Genomic DNA, 24,304 nt, shown 5'->3' on the forward strand with positions numbered 1-24,304 from the left:
TTTATTATTATTATTAGTTAAATTCACCATATACAATACCTATAAAAAAATTTATGCAAGAACTGAACACATGAAATTTTTTCATAAACTTTACATTTATGGATATTAGATTCTTAAATTTCCTGGATGCTACAACACTGGGCTTGTCAAGTATTTGCATAAAAAAGCTATGTGAAAAATGTACAACTGGGCTGGTTATCTGGAATTTACCTAATACTGTAAATGCTTATATGGCTGCATTATCTAATAAATACAAAACAATTTCACTTAGTATTTTAGAAAAGGTTACAATTCAAGCTATCCAGCAATATAAACTTCATCTAAACTTAAGTCCTTTGCTTACTGATGACGCACACAAACTTTGAGGGGGGAAAAATGCACAAACCAACAGACAAGATGAGGATCATTTTCAGCCAGTGTTCCTGATATTTTTATATGTAAAAGTGATATGTTTTGTCTATTTTGTATAGTTTCAGGTTTTCATTCTATAATTACATCACTTATCTTTCTTTTCTAAAAAAAAAAAGAGAGAGAGAGAGAGAGAGAGAGAGAGATTTTTATTCTATAATTAAATAACTTGCACAAGATAGAGAGAGAGAGAGAGAGAGAGAGAGATAAAATAGAGAGAGAGAGAGAGAGAGAAGAAATTTTTCCATCTAGTAAATGAATTATCAGAACTTACATAATTCATCTGGGTACAGTATATTATGGATTTACAATGATGAACTTTATCACAAATATTTTTGGGGAATATACAAAAATTTCCACATATTTATAATTTCTGCTCATTATTACACCTACATAATATATAGGGGAGATTTTTATGCCATTTATAGAGCAATCATTCAGCTGCAAAATTAAACAAAACTGAGCATTCCACCTTGAAAACTGTCAGAGCTATGTGTCCGCACAAAAAAAAAAAGTATAAACATTGCATGGGTGACTCATTTTTCTTACAGAAAATGGGATGCTACTTTGTCATTAATTTTTTCATATTTTCCTTCCTGTACTGTAATTACAGATTTTTGCACTGTATTAACCAAGTAATTTACCTGGATGTGCTATGGACAAAAAACGAAGACTGTTGAAATTGGTTTTTTTGGTAAATCTTTTTTTTTGCAGGGGAAAAGTGCATCAAATATCTTATATCTCATAATTTCTACTCATTATTTCAACTGCATAGTACAGTAATAGTAATTTTGGGGGGATTTTTATGCCCTTGTACAGAATAAGTAGCCAGCTGCAAAATGAAACAAAATTGAGAGTTCTACCTTGAAAAATTGTCAGAGATGTTTCTTTGAACAAATAAAGGTAAAAAAGATTTTTACGATTACCTATAGCTGATTAACCCTTAAACCTCTATTTACAAAAGTGTCTTAATGGTATGCCAGCAGGGTTTTGGGAGTAGTAGCGCTTGGAAGCAGAAAGAAAGTTTTTAAAAAATCACAGCTTAGTTTTTACGATAAAGAGTTCATTTTGGCTCCTTTTTTTGTCATTGCTTGAAGTTTAGTATGCAACCATCACAAAAAAAAAAATATTATCATATAAATATTGGAATATATGACAGCGCGAAAAAAAATTTCGTATAATTGTATACAAATCGTGCTGTGAGCAAATCGGTTAAAAGCTAATGAGTTATTTTTTATTTCGTTGTATTGTACACTAAATTGCGATGATTTTGGTATATGACATTTTGTAAAACGATCAAAGCAACACAGAGAAAACATTATCACAAAACGATACATGAATTCGTAATGCACGGACATAAAAAAAAAGTTTTTTTCAAAAATTCACCATAAATTGAAATATTGTGCTAGAGACTTCCCGTTTGTTGCAAAATGAAGGTAATTGATTGAATATTACTAGACTGTAAAGTGTTTTAGCTTACAATTGCAGTTTTTGACCATTTCGGTCGAGTTAAAGTTGACCGAAGGTCAAATTTTTTCTATTTATCGTGATTTATATGAAAATATTCAAAACTGATAAAAGCTACAACCATGAGTTTTTTTTTTTTTATTCTACATGATATTGCACATATTTTCATGTATAACACTTTATGTAAGGCCTAATATAAAATGGTGCGAAAATTACGACAAGGTGACTAAAGAAATTCTGAGATTTTCAGCAGAGTTAGTGCAAACGTAAGGAAAAAGTTTTTTTAAAAATTCACCATAAATCGAAATATTGTGCTAGAGACTTCCAGTTTGTTGCAAAATGAAGGTAAATGATTGAATATTACTGGAATGTAAGAGTTTTAGCTTACAATTGTGTTTTTTTACCATTTCGGTCGAGTCAAAGTTGACCGAAGGTTGAAATTTTGGCACTTATCGTGATATGAAAATATTTCAAAACTGATAAAAGCTACAACCATGAGTTGTTTTTTGTTGTATTTTACATGAAATTGTGCACATTTTCACATATAAAACTTTATGTAACAGCTAATATAAAACAGTGCAAACATTACGACAAAGTGACGAAAGAATTTGAGATTTTTGGTAGTTACATGCTGACATAAGGAAAAGTTTTTTTCAAAAATTCACCATAAATCGAAATATTGTGCTAGAGACTTCCAGTTTGTTGCAAAATGAAGGTAAATGATTGAATATTACTAGAATGTAAGAGTTTTAGCTTACAATTGCATTTTTAGACCATTTCGGTCGCGTCAAAGTTGACCAAAGGTTGAAATTTTGGCACTTAGTGATTTACATGAAAATATTTCTAAACTGATAAAAGCTACAACCATGGGTTGTTTTTTGTTGTATTCTACATGAAATTGCACACATTTTCATATATAAAACTTTATGTAACGGCTAATATACAACGGTGCAAAAATTACAACAAAGTGACGAAAAGAATTTCTGAGATTTTCAACCGAGTTGGCGTTGGACGTAAGGAAAAAGTTTTTAAAAATTCACCATAAATCGAAATATTGTGCTAGAGACTTCCAATTTGTTGCAAAATGAAGGTAAATGATTGAATATTACTAGAATGTAAGTTTTAGCTACAATTGTGTTTTCGACCATTTCGTCGAGTCAAAAGTTAGCCAAAGGTTGAAACTTTGGCACTTATCATGATTTATATGAAAATATTTCAAAACTGATAAAAGCTATAACCATGGGTTGTTTTTTGTTGTATTCTACCTGAAATTGCGCACATTTTCATATATAAAACTTTATGTAACGGCTAATATAAAATGGTGCAAAAAGTACGACAAGGTGACGAAAGAATTTCTGAGATGCGTCGCTGATGTTCTGTAGTGCGAGAAAGAAATTCACGCATGCGCGGCTCGGTAACACTTGTAAACAAAACAACAGCGTGATTCGTGAACTCCCAGCATCCCTCAAGCCGCGTGATTTAAAATCTTTCGCAAACTAGGCCTATAACTATTTTACCGCGAATATTAAAAAAAAACTTTTTGTAGTCGACGTACCGTACGTCCACTCGGCACCCGACAGACAATTTTAGTCGACGTACGATACGTCCAGTCGGCGTTTAAGGGTTAATTGATGAAACATCTACAGTGATGAAGATCAACAGCGATGAAGTATTCTCTTGTGTACTGATATAATATTTTTGATAATCATACTCAGAGTCAACTAAACTTGTAAGGAAATACAGTATAGTAAATCAGGCAATGCAAAAATTATGACAACTCATTGCTACGATTGCACATACTCATTCGATGCTGTCATGAACTTCCTGGAGTTTGTTTAATTTCATGTTTTTATGTTCATAGTACATTAACTGATAATTCATTAAGGTAATGATATATGGTAGAGAGAGAGAGAGAGAGAGAGAGAGAGAGAGAGAGAGAGAGAGAGAGAGAGAGAGAGAGAAACTAGGTATATTTAATGTTTACATTAAAGCCTAGCAGAGTAGCACACATGCTCTTACACTATTTTGTTTATATTTTATGCTACAGTATTCTCCTCTATATTTCTGTTTTTGTTCTACTTTTTAACGTATTCAACTAGATGATGGGATAAAGAGATGGAGTAAAAGAGGTTAGTCCATAGTAATTTGGTCTCTCAAAAAAGGAACTCGCATGATACGATAAAATTTTTATGGGTGAAAATTGGGGTTACATGATGCGCAAGATCGCACATTAATGAGTAAATACGGTAAACAAAATAAAGTTGATTCCATAACATGTTTTTCTTACACACGTTGCCTAAAAAGGAAACTTTTGTTTACGTTTCACTACCAATCATAAACAACCCCTAACAACAATACGATAAATTATGATAATTATCTTACATAATTATTGTTCGTATGACTGAATTGTTCTGAACAGTTACACACAGCATGAATTTTGAATGTAAAATGAATATTCGTATGACTGAATTGTTCTGAAGTTACACACAGCCTGAATTTTGAATGTAAAATGAATATTATGTTATCCTAAATGTTATTACTACCATAATTACACTACATACACTACGTACTGAAAGATAAATGTTGCTGAGAGCGCAACCTCAACTCAAAATTTACATTTTGTCAGCTGGCCTCGCATAGATAAAAGTAGATTTCATTGATATGGAATTATTCCTCGAATAGGCTATTTATTATGAAGATATGCCAATAACATATAAGGTAAAAATGGTTTTATTACCTTTATAATCAGTTTATTTCATAATGTGAATCTTTTTCATGTATGTTGGTGGTTATCGCACCGAGGCTGAGGCTAACCTACCGATAAACATAATTTAGAAATATTTAAGGTTTGATTTTCAGAATGGTAGTATAAGATTACCCCAATTTTTAGGGGTGAATTTTATGGTTTAAAGATCATCTTATACACGGAAATATACGGTATCTGTTTATACGGTATACCCCTCCTATTAGGTGAGAAAGAGAACTCTTTCCTGTATTGGTAAAATGAAAATTTTCATGATAAAATTAATTATTTGTTTACTTACCTACTGTTAAAGTTTGCTTTAATTTCGGCGCTATTAGGTGCCATCGGCATTCAAATTAAAACAAAATAACGCTTGGCTAACCCGCTCTGGCGTCTCTGTAACAACCTGTTTCCCACTAGGTGGCTGGTTTGTTTACGGTTCTTTCAGAATTCTTCATGACAACCCACAAAAGATGTGGGGAGGCTGGATGGGTTTCCACTTTTACAGAAGGTAAGTACCATAATAATAAATTTTTTCCTGAAAATTTTCATTATTTGGAATGAATCTTACCTTCTGTTAAAGTTAGCTGACAACCACATTGGTTAGTGCAGCTAGAGAAACAATGTTCAGCCAAGGGGCCTAAAAGCTTTTTAATGAGGGGGGGAAAAAAAGCTTCTCAACATTCCTGCCTGTTGTGTAATCCTTACTGGAAAGTATTGTCGAAAGACACTGGAACCACAACAGGGCATAAGGCCCTAGTAACGAGACTTGTAGTTACCAGTCATTCCTGTGCACGAGTTGAAAGCCCATAATCGACAGTCCAAAAGTAAAGACAATTACCACCTTCACATATAAAGGTACACTCCTATAAACCAATGTGTACCTTCATGCTCCCAAAATTCAATAGCAGGATTTCCTAATAACTAAAAATAAAATAAAAAAAAAGCAAGGTTACAATCATATTTGGTTCAGGAGAAAGCGTCCCCACAGCAACGATAGGACTAGGGGCTTGACGCTTCATACTAAATTTGAACATTTTGAAAATAATATGAGTCAACATTTCCCGAGCTGCGTGACAACCTTCTCGAGCTGAGGATTATTTTCAAAAGTGGTTAAATTTAATGTATCAATTGTGTGCGCACTGACTGAATCATTCTTGGATATAGAAGTGTTTGATCTCCTAACATTACAGATAAATACTTGACTCCTCCTCTTAAAGGTTTACGTCTGTCCAGGTAAACCCTTATGAGTTCTAACTAGACATAAGACAGCCATTTAAGCATTGCCAACCAAAGCAGTTAAATTAAGCACTGTCACAATTTGATAAGGGCTTTCACTTCTATCTTTTCTCTATGCAATGAAAGAAAAGAAAGAGGTTGCCACAAGAGCAAAACCCACATACAAGAAAGGGCTTGATGTTCCCTAATATAATCACTTAAGAGTTTTAACTGAACATAAGACAGCATTTAAGCATTGCCAACCAAAGCAGTTAAATTAGGCACTGTCACAAATTTGAGAAGGGCTTTCATTTCTATATCTTTTCTCTAAGCAATGAAACAAAAGAGAGAGGTTGCCACTAGAGCAAAGCCCACATACAAGAAAGGGCTTGAAGCTCACGAACACACTTTGTTACAGCAAGAGCTAAAAGAAAGGTGTCTTCAAAGTTCTTAAGTGATGCCTTATCAAAGGGCTCAAACTGAGGTTTTGTTGAAATCTGTAGGAAAATTTCATCATACACCATTATAGGAAGATTGAAATTTCCAGCACAGAAGATAGAAAACCTCTTTAAACTTTAAACTGTAAGCGATATTCCAGTCAGTATGGTGCAAAACTAAATGTAATGTAAAGCGGTATCCTCTGATCGCTGTGGCAGAAAACTGCTTTGCGTACCCGAGATGCTGGCAAAACTAAAATCAGGCTATCTAGTGAACGGGTGCTGGATATCCCTCTGGAATGCACCAAGATCAATAAACTGACCACTGTTATTGACACACAAGTAGAACAGTGGAGGGCCTTGTAGACTTAAGGATTGCTTCCTTGGTCATTCTAGAAATGCCCTTAGCTTGTAACAGACAATGACAATCCCCATGTGGTCAGATGAGGCATATGGAGGTTTGATGGAATTTTCTCAAATAAGACTGTTTGAAAAGATCTTTCCAGAATGGAAGACTACGAGGAACATCTACTGTCAGGAAAGGGAGTTAGAGGAACCATTCCCTTTGGGGCCACCAATGAGCTATCAAAATCAGCCTTGTGTTCTGCAAATTTCAGTATTTCTTCAAAACAGCAAAACCGAGGAAACGCCTAAGGGTCTAGATTTGACTACTCTTGAAGGAAGGCATCAACTGCCCATGCCTGAGGATCCTGGCATAGAGGACAGTAAACTGGGAGAGTAGTGTTTAGGGCAGTCATTAATAGACTGGTGTTTGGGTCTCCCCAGAGGTTCCACAACTTCTGGCAAACTTAAGGAAGAGGAGACCATCCGACTGAAGACCTTGCTCTTTTCTGCAGAGTTGTTCTTCAGTAAGTTTTTTTCCCCTAGGACAAAACTAGGTAAAGGACAAAACAAGGTAAAGGACAAAACAAGGTAAAGGAGTGATGTTGCTGGGCTTTGTCCAAGGAGAAGAAGTTTCTTTGCTAGCCTGAACAAACTTCTTGATCTGTTTTCTTGTTGTCTTATATAAGAATTGAGAGGTTGAACTGTAAGAAAAGGCTGCGACTGTATTGTTTCTGAATAAATGTTCTGCTTGTGTAAGACCATTCCAAACTGCTAAAAGCTGTAGGTTGTTTAACTTCCAACCCCCAGACATCAAATGTCTCTCAGAATGGGCCCCGTATCTGCCTCCAAGACGTCTGAGGACAGTGTTAAGGTTTATTGAGGTCTACAGGCCAACCCATTAAAGTCCTCAAAAGTGGTAGAAAATTGTCTCTCCATCTCTCTGTTGGAACAAACCCCAAAAATAGAGAGTTAAATAACTAACTGGAACAGAAAAGCATAGATTAGTCAACTTTGAATAAAATGCCCAGATCTGAGGTTAGACATAAAATGTAATTCTTCACCCTCAAGGTCATCAGACACAAATAGGTGAGAACAAACCAGCCATCCAAAAATGAGAGAACTACTCTTGATACCAAGCAGATGAATCCATCCTGCTAAAAATTCCAATACACAGGAGAATACTTTTCTTGAACTGAAGGTGTACCAGGATGTGGAAGTACGTGTCGTACATGTTGACAGAAAACATACTTTGCCCTTCCGAAAGGCAGCCAGGACCAAACTGAATGACTCATTGAAAAGGGTAATATAGAATAAACTTGCTGAGACTGGCAATGCCCATGGCTTGATGGCCTTGTAGCATAACTGTCCAATCTACCCCTCCCAACTCAAAACTTCTGTGTGAAGAATGTGGAGAGGAAGCTATCAGAAAGTTGATAGGGGTAAAAAATATAACAAAGGTACAAAGCATCCTTCCTGAGAACCATCGCTACCAAGGTTCTTCTTGACGCTCTGTCAAACACTTCTGAAACTCTGCACCACGGCCTTCTGAGGATCTACACACCCTACTTGAACTGAAAGTTCAAAACATCAGTTATGGTTACATGTGTCATTTTTCCACTTAGAATGTGAGCAAGACACTAGAGAGAAGACTTCATAGGTAGTGCTAAAAATGTTCTAATCTCAAGTATTCGAGGATTTTATCTATCCACAGGGGGTGTTGTCTCTATACCTGCAAACCCGGGGTCGACTGTACATATGTACATACATGCCTACATATGCATGCATAAACATACATGCATATGTATATATATATATATATATATATATATATATATATATATATATATATATATATATATATACGCATATATACTGTGTGTATATATATATATATATATATATATATATATATATATATATATATATATATATATATATATATATATATATATATATATATATATATATATATATATATATATATATATATATATATATAGATATATATAGATATATATATAGATATATATATATAGATATATATATATAGATATATATATATAGATAGATAGATAGATAGATAGATAGATTAGATATATATATATATATATATATATATATATATATATATATATATATATATATATATATATATATATATATATATATATATATATATATAGAAATAATCAACACACAATCACGTGTGGAACAGAAATAAATTTCTGACTCATGTTGGGATCGAACCCAGGTCTTTCAGGTGGAAGGCAGGGCACTATCCACTAAGCCATACAAGTCTAAAAGTCGGAAGTTGGGGAAAACTGGCTGGTATGCAAGCAGTTAGCTTGCCCAGGTAATTCCTTGGGTGCAGTTGCTCTCAGGTTCCAACTTCTTTTAGACTTGTATGGCTTAGTGGATAGCCCCTGCCTTCCACCTGAAAGACCTGGGTTCGATCCACGTCGTGAGTCAGAAATTTATATAATATATATATATATATATATATATATATATATATATATATATATATATATATATATATATATATATATATATATATATATATATATATATATATATATATATATATATATATATATATATATATATATATATATATATATATATATATATAATCAATGCTAAACGTCCTTTAATATCCAATTCGCTCTACCTTGGAAATAATATATTTTCATATATGTTACTGAAGGGAATTTTTAGTTGATAATAAGTTTGTCGTCCCATGGGCTCAAACCAGCGAAAGGACAAGAACTCAGGACTACAGTGGGCGCATTAACCCATCCGGCCAGCAAGTGAGGTATAAGTGGATATCGGCTCCCATATACAAATCTCCCGTCGAACTCAGGTGTTTTGTATTTAGAGCGATATCCACCCACCTCTGCCATGTTGACTGTGTAATGCGTTTGTCGCATGCAGCCATATCATGACTTTTTATCACATCACTGTGATTCATATACAATCAGTAAGCTACAAACGTCCTTTAATATCCAATTCGCTCTACCTCGGAAAACAGGTGATTACAGAGACAGTCCTAGCTGGTTAGCCAAGCACTGTTCTACTTTGAATGCCCGATCGCACCTAATGGCGCGAGGATATAAGCTTACAATATGTAAGATTCCAAATAATAGTCTCTTCTGAAGATAGAATACCAGATGATCCAGTACTATCTCTAGCATTCTCCCCCATCTAGCTGTTAATTCTACTAAAGTAAGTATTCTAAGCATATTTAAATTAGACTAGGCTGGGATGTGTGCCACGAAGTGTACCAAGCACGTTTGGGGTTAAGCTAGGATAGGATACCATATTAGTCCGATGTGTTTTATGCATGTGCTCAGGGTAGGCTAGGACAGGTACAGTAAGTCAATGCACAAGAAAATTTTCTAGGTGTGTTTAAGCTTAGAATAGGATGCAGGCCAATATAAAGGTTCTAAGCATGTTTAAGGCCTGGCTGTAGGGCCTACAGTAAGTGTACTGAATGTGCTGTAATGTAGGCTAGGCGATGATGTTAAGAAAGCAAGAAGAAACCCTGAATTGCTGTCTAAGGAGAGAGAGAGAGAGAGAGTTGAATTGCCATGATCATGTTTAGGCCAGGCTAGGATATGTTTGCTGTCATGAAAACAAAGGCATTGGTTGAACTGCCACAATCATGTCTAGGCTAGTCAATGATGTTAGGTAGGAAAATAAAAGCATTGGTTAAATCCCCATGATTGCAGAAAATCTTAAACTTAGCACCTTTCACTCAATGTGTACAGTGAAAGCAGTGTGACCCCAAGGAAATTTGGCCAGCAAATCAAGTTTTAAAACGAAGGAAAGTTTTTGTCTTGAGAAACTGCCAGGAAAGAAAATTTGTTAGTTAACACTATTTTTAAGGAATAAATGCAATACGTAATTACTGTATCAGGCGGTTTGTATATTACTGAATTTATAAAGAATAGAACGAGCACATTTATACTAATTCAACATTAACGCATTTCTGTTCCATCATTCTTTTATATGCATTCTTTTCAATGCTTGGCTATGTTGACTGCATCGTTCACAAAAACAGGTATCAACTCGTTAAAGGGCTAATTAACCCAGTACAGTAATAGGTTCAGATACATCTACCAGTATACTATAGTTCAGGAAAGGTACCTGTGAAACAAAAAGTTAGGTCATCATAAATATATAGAAATAAAGGCACTGAAGTTGATACCACCTAAAACTTACCTTCGGAACCTCAGGACTTGCTTTATTCTCATCATTCTGACTAGGCTGCTCAGTTGAGACTTGACTCTGCTTTTCTTCAACCTGAGAAGGGGTAGGCTCTTTACTTTGTCCTTGATTCTGTGGAGCCTGATTAACACTTTCAGGTTTCTCTGTCTGTGGTGTAGCTGCTTCACCCTGAGGCTTTGATACATTATTTTGCTCTTGCTGTACAGCTGGGCTTTGGCTTGGTTTTTGAACTTGTTGCTGCTGGGGTCGAGGACCTTGATTTTGAATTTGAAGTTTTGACCCTTGAATTTGTTGCTGAGGTTTGGGCCTTGATTTTCTTGGATAGTATTAATATCAACTGTTTTTATAGTTGTCAGATTTGGATTGACATTTGATGGCGGTTGGGCAGGTTTGATATTTAGGCTGGCATGGATAATCGAGATGTAATTGGTGCTTTTTTGCCATTCCCCCATGTTGCTGTAAAGGGAATTTACAAATACTCATTATATGAAATACCTTGCTAAACTCCAAGACCATAACAGTTATGAAATAAAATTATCTTTCAATCCATAATGAATAGATATTTCAAACATATACATGATACAAAAATAATTACCCAAACAGTATTTAATAAACTCCCTATACTAGTGTTTTTCAAATATGAGGACCTCCTCCCGTGAAGGATTTTCAATTCTAAGGAGAGGAATTTCAAAATTCACAGAATACAGTGGCACCTCAACTTAACAGATTTCATTACTTAAGCGGATTCACTGAGGTCCGATAAAAATAAAACTAACATTTAATACTTACAAGAATAATTTCCTCAGTATGTTAGATACCAGACTGGTTTAACTGTGTCAAAGTAGACAATCTTTCATACTTAGTGGAATAATCTGATAAATATGCCAATATAACTGGGCAGTGAAACAAACATTTGCAACCAACACTTTTCTTTTTGAGAGTGTAAATGTAAGACCTTTGTTTCCAGGGTAAATACAGGCAGCCCCCAGCTCTTGGCGATCTGGTTTTACAGCGCTTGTCTAGCGACGACGATAACCGGATTTTCGGCGCCAAAATGCACTACTCTCCGGTTATCGGCACCAATCCCCAATTGACAGTGGCGCTGATATCCAGTTATCAGTGCTATTATTGCTGATTTTTGGTTATTGTCTCTCCGTCTGAAAAGGACCCCCCCCCCAAAATTAACCGGGGACTACCTGTAAACCATCATGCCCAGAGTTTGCACTCATTCATTTGGAGTCTGTGTGTCTGCCTTGCAAAGAACCAATATGGTTACATAATGTAATTTCCTTGCAGTAAATTATTCAATTTGTGTAAAAAGTATTATTTTTTTAAGTGAAAGCATCATTCTGTTCATCCTGCAGAAATTCTGAGATTTTTGGTTAACTGTTATTCATGGTAAACCACCTCTCAACCCTGCATTCCTTTTATGTGCACCTGGTAAATAATTACCATGCCCATATTTATCAGCAAAAAGTATTAATATGCAAGCATGCTAAAAATATATTCAATGTATTTTATATATACAATCATACACACAGAAAGCTAGTCTCTCTCTCTCTCTCTCTATCAATGCATCAGAGAAGGAAAATAGGATAAAAGGGGATGGGGAGAAATTGTTATTGTTTGGATATGACTAACAAGACCATTGTAGGCACAGAGAACTGAATGACCTTATGTACAGTAGTCCTTCAGTTAACTGGTTTCACCTTCTCAAGAACTCAACATTATCCGGAGGGTCTACAGCACTTCAATATTTGTATTATACATAAGTTTCTGTAAAAATTATATAAACAACACTTGGATGGTTAGTAATTCTGTGAGCGAAAAGATGTGTTGTTAACACTGCTTAAAGGAATTAGCATGCTGAGAAAGGGTTACTGTGAGGGCAGTAGAAGGGAGGAAAGAGTTTTGGGAGGAGGGGGGGGGATGCTGGGTAGGATGAGTGGGTAGGGGTAGGCAGGCATTTAAACTTGAGAGCTTTCACAACTGCTATTGGTTAAAAACCACTAAGTCACTTGATAGGTCATCACATATTACGTTATCACTTTTAACTGGTCGAGACTTATTGCACTGTCAGTACAATAGGACATGGTAGATGGTGAGTGGGTGGGCAAGCAGTCATGTTTTTTGTAAATTTTGTACTTTTGGTGGAAATGCATATGTCATTACAGGTGATTGTGATTCTTCCTTTTGAATGAGTATGTATCATGATAACGTCATAAAAATTTCCTCCTCTAACTAGCTACAACCAAAGATTGGAGTTTGCTAAAGGGATTCGAGAAATGCGGCAGACAGTGGCTGTGATGAAGAATTGTTGTTATTGTCAGAGTACCCTTGACAGCTTCCTCAGACCTTAACTCCCTTGGACCGAAGCCCATAACCATCCACTTCTTCAGTGACTCAGTTGTTCAGCTCAGAAATACAAGTGAGCACTTCAGCACCCTTTATTAACATTTTAAGTTCAATCAGCAGGAATCTCATGTCTGCCACCTCTTAATGGCCTGAACCTAAAAAGCACCTTAATGCCTCTTCCAACCAGTTTGGAATATACATATTTAGAATATATAGTTATTCATTATTGACAAGGTACAGGGAGTAAGGGTACATAGTTGCCATTTTACATGTGGTGCTTTTTCACCATATCAAGAAATTTCAATTTTCTGGCAGGGCCTTTGGTGTATTGCTCCAGATACAAGTCTGATTACTGCGCTAAACACTGCTGTTAAAATACCCGAGGTCCATAAACATACAAACTTAATGACGCACTTCTAATATGCTGCTATGTATGCAAAGGCACCTCAACTTAAAAGACAGCTGGGAGTCTGCTCTTCCTGGTAAGAAATGAAATCTGTTATAAGTAAAAGACGGCCTACTCAGTACAATACCCTGCAGCAACTGTTAAATTTCACTTGTTTATAAGAGAGAGAGAGAGAGAGAGAGAGAGAGAGAGAGAGAGAGAGAGAGAGAGAGAGAGAGAGAGAGAGAGAGAGAGAGAGAGAGAGAGAGAGAGAGAGAGAGAGAGAGAGAGAGAGAGAGAGAGAGAGAGAGAGAGAGAGAGAGAGAGAGAGAGAGAGAGAGAGAGAGAGAGAGAGAGAGAGAGAGAGAGAGAGACATAATGATGCTTATGGTCTTGTTTTGTAATGTAGACACCGTAATTTACATATTTTGTAAGCATACTTATTAAGTAAGTAATACTACTGCAACCAGTTACAGTAAATGCAGAGTTTACCACAACATGAGACATGAGACATGCATGTATGTACAAGGAGAGAGAGAGAGAGAGAGAGAGAGAGAGAGAGAGAGAGAGAGAGAGAGAGAGAGAGAGAGAGAGAGAGAGAGCAATGCTGATGAAAAATCCGCACATGAGCATTGCCAAACAACAGTACTCAAAATCGTTTTAATTACAATTCTCAGGATTTCAAAGTATGATTTTGCAAGATCAACAAAGCATGGTGCAATCACTTGTAGAAAGTTCATGTAAGAAACTGATAATAATGTTTAACTATGGTTACCTATTCTGTAATGTATGTATACCCAATTGCAATTATACTTCTTTTAACCACAATTCTTGGAATTTCTTGGCAAGTGTTCACAAAATCAAGAAACCATGCAACAATCACTTATAAAAAAATTCATGTACAGAACTACTTTAAGTGATTATCTCTTCTACAGTACTAACACAGATGCAATCACACTACTTTTAAACAAAATTTTCAGAGCATGTGCTTGCAAAATTAACAATGAATGTACAGGTAATTGCTTTTCATAAAACGCATTATTTTACCAAAATTATTGCTTTTCATGTCTGATCAAACTTACAATAGTGTACTGCCTAGTCTAAAGTACATAAATAAAGGAAACTGCACTTTGACCTAACATTTCAAACTTTCTTAACATGTAGTCACAACATGAACGAGTGACTCACTTTCAAAACAAATTACTTTTTAAGTATAAATTTATAAAACAGTCCACTAAAAGTACATATGTGCCTATAATATATAACAGTTTAGAACTTCCAGCACAAGAGTAAAAATAACCACACATATAATTTTTAAAAGCAAAAACACTAAAGATAGAGATAACAGAAAGTGTAAGGCCTTTATAAGGCAGACAACAAAAGCTAAATGACTGACTCCAGCATACAAACAGTGGGGCATAATGTATTGCTTACTCTAAAAGCAAGAGAATGCACACTAATATGTTTATACAGGAAAGTGTCAATTATGTTTGTTTCTGCATCACAAAAATCAAGCATGCTTAACAGAATATTCTGTTGAGTAAGCATTGGTTATGCTCATTTCAAAGCCCAATAAAAGTAGTGTATTTTCTGGATTATTTTGTTACGCACAAAATTTTCTTTACTGAAATCCAGTTAGGTGTGGTACCATTAAAGCCCCAGTGGATTTCCCAATTTTTTATCTATAAATCATTAAATTCAACAGAATTATTAACAATATGAACTTCAAAAATATCAACAAAGTTCATTTTATTGTCCTATTCTTATTTTTTTATAAAAATAGTAACATCCTTACTGGTAGTAGTTGGTGTTGGTTATTAACTGGTCCCTGATTCATCTTCATTTGTTTGTTTGGAGACCCCTGCATAACATCGTTCATACCACGTTTCTTGATCATATTACGCATATCATCAGGTGGTGGAATTTGTGGTCTTGGTAACAAATGTGAGAGAATTGATGGTCCACTATATGGGCCAACACCTGTGCTCCACTGTAAAAGGAAGTTAATTATAGGATTTTATTATAATCTTCACGATTCTTATCACTCCAACTAATCTACAAATTTGCATGAAGCCAAGCTATAAGGAATTAATAATTAATATCCAAAAAGTACAGTACCAGATTTTCATTAATATTATTAAAAAAAGTAACCGGACCACTGAGCTGACTATCAGCTCTCACAAGACTGGCCCGAAGGATTAAGATGAAATGACTGGTCTAGGCTAGGAGCCCAGCACTGGGACCAAATAGGTCACTCATTAATGATGAATGCAAGAAAATGAAAATGAAATTAAAAGCTGCAAAAAGGCATACGCTTTCATACTGGTACATACCCACACAATAAATACATATATACTCATGTTTCCAGACATACTCACTAAAAAGGTATATTAAAATTCAACATAAATTAAGTAAAATCTTAAAATTTACTTCTTTTTAAATTCATTATACTGATTGATTGACTTTTTAAATTTTATCAATTAACTCACAGCTTCTCATGAACATTAAAATGGGTACAGTATTACTGAAAATGTTGAAGATTGACAAAATTTCTTTTATTGGTCTATTTCCAAAATTTGATAACCGCTGCAGGTTATACTTTGGACATTCACACAGTACATGCGTAACTCTTATCAACACTTTGCAATCTGGGCATTTGGGAGGAGGGACACATGGACTGTTCATCAAGTGTCCATGTGTCAAACGAGGATGGCCTATTCAAAGACGCGTCAGAATTACTTGTGTGTGTGTTTCTCTCTGATATGATGAACTCCATTTTCCCAACATGTCATTTTATCTGTTTTAAGAATAATTTTCAAGGGAAACCCTGATTCCATATACTCTTATACAGCCATGGCATAAAATGAGGGTTTTGATATATATTTTGAATAGAAAATGTTGAGGATCCTGTCCTTTGACAAAGTTCAATTCAGTAGACAGTTACATCATCAACTTTAACAGCAGTCATTTAAAATAATACGCTAGATGTTAATATTAGTTCCAAAATAACCTCCCCAACAAAACAGTGTTTATAAATAAGAATGGAAGGAACTTTATATTTTTCAATATTTTTTTTAAAATAGCTTCTGAATATATTGTATAGTTCACCTCTGGAGTCCCATTCCAACACAAAATCAGCCTTAGCTGACCCCAGCCTTACATCACATTATTTTTATGGCTGATACTTTTCTATAATTCAGCTTGTAAATACTTCACATTAACTTGGGAGAGAGCAGCCACCACCAGTTCTTGGGAGATGGTATATCCAAGGACTTGTGACTTAGATCCCATCAGGTAGAATAAGGTGACAATGGTCTGATTGATGCCAGACTCAAGTTCTCATTGCCTGAAAAATCTGAAAGTTTTTGATAAATATTTCAAGTGTGGGCAATTAAAGCTTTTCATTCATCAAGGGGAGTCATCATTTAATCATTACAGGTAATTGTCATATGATAATTTAGCGACCAAAAAAAAATAAGTTCTTGGGATAACTATTGATGATTGTTTATTAACACACTTTAATGCCAACACTTTTTTGGTTGGAGAATGCTAAGTCTATGCAGATACCATATTTTACAAAGCTTCTCCATGGAGCACAAAACTTGTGAACAAGGAGATACTCACATTCAACTTGTAATGATGGTTAGTTAGTGATTATAAATGATTTGTTTAACAGACCTCTGAACTCTTTGAAGGTTCTTTTTCAACGCTGGGAAAAGAATGGGGAAAGAGTACATAAAAAAAAATTAAGTAGTTAACTAAATAAATAAATAATAAAAAGTAAGGGAAAAAAAATCGGCTCGAAAAAAAAATGAAAAAAAAAAAAGGGAGGAAGATTATATTTTATTTATCAATTTAATTTTGTTTAGAAGAGAATGATATTATTAATTGAAAAGTTATTACCTTCTGCTAGAATATCCTTTATTGATTTATTTTGTAAATAAGTCTTTCTTTCATGATGCCATCTGGGACAGTTTTCAAGATTGTTTGATTGTTATGGGAAAAACATCTTTCACAAGTTATTGGGTTTATGTATGGAAAGTTGACATCAGATGACCATGATGTGAGTCTGGAGTTCATCTATTCTGAGTCTTGTTAAAATAACCTCATTGATTCTTTGTTTTTTGGGAGAGAAGAATGCCATTTTTAAAATCATTCTTAATTTGTTTTTAGTTTGTTTTGTGGGGGTATATTTGTCCAATCATTTTGCCAATCCTATAAATTAAGGGTTTAACTGATGCTAGCCAGTCTGATATGGGTGCTTTCATAGTAGTTGGGGATTGTACAAGCCAATTTTGCAGCTTTATCTGCTTTTCATTACCCTCAATGCCTACATGGGCTGGGATCCAACAAATTTGAATTTGAAGGCCGTTTGTAATTAACTGATGTATTTCCGTTGTATATTTTGGACAAGGTGATTATTTGATTTAAATGATCCTATTGCTTCAATTGCACTTCTTGAGTCAGCTCAATATGAGTGCTGAAGGAATTTCTTTTTTGTTATAATCTTGAGAGCCAATTGTATGGCTGTTAATTCTGCTTAAATACTGATGATATTAGAGGAAGGCCTATTTGGATAGTTTTGTCACTTGAATAGGCTGATGAGCCCACTCCACCTTCATTTTTGGATCCATCTGTGTAGATTATGAAGGATTACCCTTCCGTCTAATGTGTTCCATGGCATGTTGATGGTACATTTCTGTGTTGGACATATATTTCTTTGAAAGATATGATAAATATGTGCATAGTTTTGCCCTTTTTAGTGTCCATTAAAGGGTGTGATCGGATTTATTTCTTGGTAAATTTGGGTATCATGTTATGTAAATTCAATAGATGATTAGTTTTTAGTAAATGAGTTTTGATTTGGGTTATTATTTGTATTTTGATTGAAATTTATTTGATGCAGAGATGTGCCTGCTTGAAGCAGGACTGCCTCTTCTTAAAGTAATTAGATCTCTGTAATATTTTAGAGGCAGCTGGCATTACTCTTCTAGGATAGACACAGTTGGAGATGAGCAAGGCTCCTGTTTATACATGGGTACTCATTTTGATGTAAAGCATCTAGAGATTTTAAAGTTTTTTCTGGAGGCAGTTGAATAAATTGGACAGCTATAATTTATAATTGATAGTACTGTTGCATTGTATAACATTAACATTGTGTCTCGTCCTGCACCCCATTTTGGTGTGTGAGATTTTCTTTAATAAAGTAAGGGCTTTAGATCCTAAAGTTTTGATATATTTGACATGATCTTTCCAATTTAAATGTTGGTCAAAATTATACTCAAATATCTAACACTATTGCACGTTTATCTCTTCATTATAGAGATATAACTTAATTGTTTGTTGTTTCAGAACCAACTTTGTCTTTGTGATGACAATGCCATTTGTTTTTTTCTTCAGACAACATTTGTAATGAATTGGTCCAAGTGGTTTATTTTTTTGCTATATTAAGTATTCTTTGAGCATGTCTCAAAGAATAATGAATAATAAATTACAAAATCATCCACATACAAACTATTTTGTACACATATTCAGGCAGGTTCATAGAATAATGTCATCTATTTTGGGGCAAATAAGATGCAGCTCAAAACACTGCCTTCCCAATACCCTCCTCTGACAACATGAGTCAATTTGAATATGTATTTTCTGGCCCTTGGAAATCTACAGGATTTGTTAGAAAATTATTGATAAAGGAAGGTGACCTGAATGGAATATTGGACCTTTAACAGTTTGTTAACATAATTATTGCCATCTCCATGTGGTATCATATGCTTTTTCTATATCAACGTTGGAAAATAGCCACTGTCAGCTTTTTCTTTTCAAATCCTTTTTAATATGATCTTCAAATTTGAGTTAAACGGGTCTAGTGTAGATCTACCCGATTGCAGGTAGGTGATAAAATTGAGTGTTTTGTTATGACACTTGTTAATCTCAGGTCAAAACCATTTTCTCCAACAGTTTGCACAAGCAACTTGTTAGAGATATTGGCCTATAATTAGTTTGCTGACCTGTTGCTAGGGTCTTTTCCTGGTTTACTGATGGGTATGATCGTGCATGTCTCCATTTAGTTGGGAAGACATGGGATGACTGTTAGCCATTGCTATTATATAATTTTAATAAGAATTTTTTAGCTAGTGTGGCTAAATTCTGGATCATTTCAAAAGAAATCATATCATGCCCGTGAGCTGATGATCGACATGATTTTAGATGGGCAAAATTAAGTTGTTCATATTAAATTCTTGGTTATAATCAAGGTCCTCATCAGTTTCATGGTTGATCAAAGAAATTAAGTGTATGATTTTTTTTTGTGTTCTAATTCTTTTAATGATGGACTAGATATCTTGTCATGTAGCTTGCCAATGCACTTCAACAAAACTGGGACTAGAAAACTAGCAGTGTTTAGTAAGAAGTCTACCTATACATTCCCATGGGACCTATAATGTTGACAATGCATTATCATCTATGTGTGTCATCCCACTTCCCGAGACCTGAGTTTCATGGCTGGACAGACAAGACTGAAGCTCCTCACCAGCATGAACAGTTCCATCTAGAGAGATTGCCATGGCACTCAGTTCCTTGAAACACCTGGTTCAGGCAAGAATGATAAAGCTTATATCAAAAAGAGGAGTGTCAAACAAGTCCTAAGTCCATAATCAACTAAGTAGCAGAATAAGAGAAGTCCAAAACACGTCCATGATAACAAACACTCAAGGTGGCCCATTTCCAATGATACACAGATACTGACTGCCTCTGGGAAATATTAGACAGCTGCAGAGTCCTGTAATATAAGTCTTTCTCTCTCTCTCAAAAGATCCTGGTTAGTCTCTGTCCATGAAGGAGAACACCTCCTTAGACTGGTAGTACATCAGCAGGTGAGTCAGATGAAGAACGTGTGGGCCAAAGGGGGAAAATCACTTTAGATGACTTGAGAAGATCCCAGCAGACTGGGGTATTATAACTTCAGTGTGTGGCCACCAGGGTCAACCTGGGACCCACAGTGATAAACTGAGTGAATATAGCTGAATGGCAAACAGGCATACACATACAAATGGTGCAGTAGGATCGGAAGGTGTCCACAGAGCAGCCCTAATGGACTAGGCCAATTATCAATATTTCCCAAACACTATACAGCTTCTACACCTTATCTCTGGCAAATGAGCTGGTGTCAACACATTTTTCCTGTGCAAACTGTACCTCAAAAAATGTCTGCCTTATCACAGAGAGAGAGAGAGAGAGAGAGAGAGAGAGAGTATCTTAGTTTAACCAGACCACTGAGCTGACTACCAGGTCAGATCATTCCTTCCTTTCTAAGTGAGGGGTACACAATGAGGATGGTTGTTGGTGGCCAAGCAGGCAACAATCAAGCAAATGCCGAGAGACAGCTATGTGCAACAAGTTTCTCCAAAGACAGCAGTCTTTACCCCCAAAGAATGACCAGCCAAAGCTGAGCTTGTTGTCCCTGCTGACACAGACTTAAGGCCTGTCCACACTATGAGTTAGCATGTGCATGGTAACCAAGAAACATGCTAGATCTGGGTTTTCATGTTGGAATGTTCATTTTGAAAACATTAGGCCAAAGGCATTCAGTGATGAGTCTGGGCAAAGTTGGCACCAACTGGATCAAAATTTAGTACATGTCCTACTTAGTTGCAACACTGCCATCATTCAATATAGATCATCATTCTTCTCTACCACAATCTGTTTGCAATAACGGAGGAGGTAGAATGGACTAATCAAGCCACTATTTTTTTTTACTAATATATTGGAGAGCCATCCCCATGTTATGGCAAGTCAAGAGTACAAGGTATAAGAATAAACAACTGAAGGCTTCTGCTATTGATGCCATTGTGCAAACCTTTCAATGAAAATAAAGCAAATAGAGATGAGCATACAATGAAGAAACTGCAAATGAATTCTCATTACTGGAAGGAATAAGAGACATACAGGCATCACATAAGTCAGGAGCTTTGCCACAGATGTGAGCACACCAAAACTTGTGTTTTGATTTATTTCCTTCCATGTGTTTGATACCATACTTAAAATGCTGCCAAGAAACCCTGGAATCCTTCTTCATTTAAAATGTCTTTTGCAATAAGAAAAATAAATGCTGCTGTTGGTATTTAGCATAATTCTGAAAATCTTTCACTTTTAAAACTGATTCATTAATAATTTGCTAAAAAAATTCAATTTTTTTATATCTTTAAAATACTTTCTTTCCAATTTCCTTTTACAACAGCATACAGTCACCACAGCCCACAAAATGGTTACTCTCTGCCTACTATCCATAACGTGGTCCTCTGTCCTTTGCTACTGGTGAGTGGTGACACAGGCAAGGTGCTTTTCTATCATGTGGACACACTTCTGCATTTGCAATGCCACGTGTTTTAGACAGACAGAAAACCTTATGGATAATACAAGATTTCTAATTACATTTCAGACAAACTTTTAAAGCTTTACAGTTATTAGTAGCACCTAACTATATCAAACTGATCAAATATCTAATATCAATCAGTTATTGAGGCCAGCCAGCTAAACAATTAGGAGCATGATGATGATATAAATCTGGGTTACAGGTGGGACGGAGATTAAACTGTTCAGAGAAAAATTTCTCAACTAGTGAAGAAGATCCCCATTAGTGAAAAGAATAACTGCTCAAGGCTCTGGCATCCATTACAAATGGAAAGTGAATCTAGCCCAGAAGTTGACTTAGAGAGACTGAATTAAATCAGGTTGTGATCTATGCCTTCTCTCCAGTTTAGGGAGGAATAGTTTTACCATCACCAGAAATTGGCACAACTCATTCTGGTGCTACACGTATTGTTGGGGATGAGCCTTAGGGTGGAGGCTGAGCTACTGCCGAGACCGGGACAGCAACAACCGTCTGATGATAGGGGGCCTCTTATTGTCTCCTGAACGTTTACCAGACTTAGCCTGGGAGCACGCATGGTTCTGGGTCTTGGCTTGTAAGCTGGGAATACCCCAACGAAAGCAGAAGGCTTTGGTTGGCTCTGGTAGCCTCGCTCAACACACTAGCTCGTCTTCTACTCTGGGAAAAGGATAGGGTCCCAGATAGAGCTCTTCATGAGCTTGTTAGGCTCATGACGTATGGTGGCTTCAGCAAAGATGAATCTCCTACATTCCAGCTTAGCCACCATAAAGTCAAACAGGTCTGTCTGAAACCACTGCTAGCAGGTTTAGCCAGAACCTGGAAGAAGGAGCTCATCTGCACAGGAGGCGAGCAGTCACTTCTGTGAGCGGAGTTCAGGACCGGCTTCAGCCTAGTCCGGGCCTCAAATTCTGCCTTCAGCAAGACTCGGGAGCTTGGGAAGCTGCTCTCTGGAGCTAGTAGGCGCACAGTGGCGTCGAAGCTTTCCCACAGTAAGGTGGACAGGCGTCTCTCAGAGGAACTCCTCACCTGGAATACCAGGGATGTGGAGTCTGTCTCCCATGAGTGAGCAAGGTTGCCTTCAAAGCGTACTCGAGCCGTAGCCAGAGCCACTTTGTTTATGCACGGAGTAGGCAACTTATCACCTAGGGCAAACATGGTGTAGTTGCCCTTGAAAGGTGTAAGCTTGGTGTTCTCTGCCTGCCACTCCGTAAGAGTGCGCAGGAGAGTCGACTGAGCTGGTCTAAAGGAAGATCACCGTCTCTCTAGGGACCTTGTCGAAAAGCATGCCCAGGCTTCCTCCGTCCAGCTGCGAAGCCTGGGTAGGCGGGAAATCGGGAGGAAAAACTCTGGTTCACTCCTAAGCGTCTCGTGCCAGACCCTCAACTGTCAATGCAAATAACTTCGTGCCGGAATGGCATGAAGGGCAAAACGCCAAGGGTTCCCGACATCGAAGGGAGGGAGATCAGCCGTGTCAGGGATATCATACTGCGGTTCGGCTCCACCGGGGCGAGCCATTCCCGCCAGTATGTTATCATGGCTGTGAAGCTTCTCAGATATTTGGGAGAGCTTTGACTCAGGCCTCCATGAAACCTCTCAAAAAGCAGGATTACTTAAACGCCTCAGGGTCAAAGCAGGCTGGCCGAGGAGCTTGGTCTTGAGTGCCCTCTTGCTCGCGCACTGCCCGGGTTCCAGTTGCTCCCGGGGCTACAGGTACCTGGATGCCAGCCCGACGGAGAGGGAAAGGAGATGCTTTCCTGGAAGCGAAGGTTAAAGCCTTAAGCAGCTTCCGCCGAAGTCTTCAGCTTCAACTTGGGGACAGCTGATGGAGCCCTGTCACCCAAGGTGGAAGACAACAAAACCTGAAAAGAAGATACAGAGAGATGGGATCAAAAGAGTGTCCATGCAACCTCACTTACCTTGCTACCTACCACTTGGTCCGGCTCTGTATTCATCGTGCATAAGCTCCTAAGGCTTTCCTATCTTTCTTCTTCCCATGGGCACTTACAACATCCTCAATTTTGTTTTCTATTGGTCCCTTTTACGGGCAGGGTTTAACCCTCGCTTATAAAATGGCCGCCCCATGCAAACATAGGGAAAATGGCTGCCCACATAGTATAATCTTCTCCTTGTATCCCCCTGTATCTCTCCCTTCTGCCACCAGAATGCTTTTGTTCTAGGTAGCCGAGAAAGGGAGAGCCACTGCAAGGATTGGAAAAAAGAACTACCCGGGACGATGTTGTATTAGGCCCTAAGGCTTGATCTGGCCTCACAGCTCAGCCACGCGCTCCTGGATTAGCCTCTCAGTTCTGTTCTAGGCCTCTGTTGAT

The 24,304-nt window shown here is 36.7% G+C and overlaps 1 protein-coding gene across 2 annotated transcripts in view; it reads right to left on the bottom strand.

Moving 5' to 3' along the window:
* The window catches only part of LOC136833773 (ataxin-2 homolog), a 283,147-nt gene that overhangs the window by 127,968 nt on the left and 130,875 nt on the right, over positions 1-24,304 (bottom strand). The gene's annotated exons all lie outside the window — the stretch shown is intronic.

Source organism: Macrobrachium rosenbergii, chromosome 52, assembly GCF_040412425.1.
Source record: "Macrobrachium rosenbergii isolate ZJJX-2024 chromosome 52, ASM4041242v1, whole genome shotgun sequence".
Taxonomy (NCBI): domain Eukaryota; kingdom Metazoa; phylum Arthropoda; class Malacostraca; order Decapoda; family Palaemonidae; genus Macrobrachium; species Macrobrachium rosenbergii.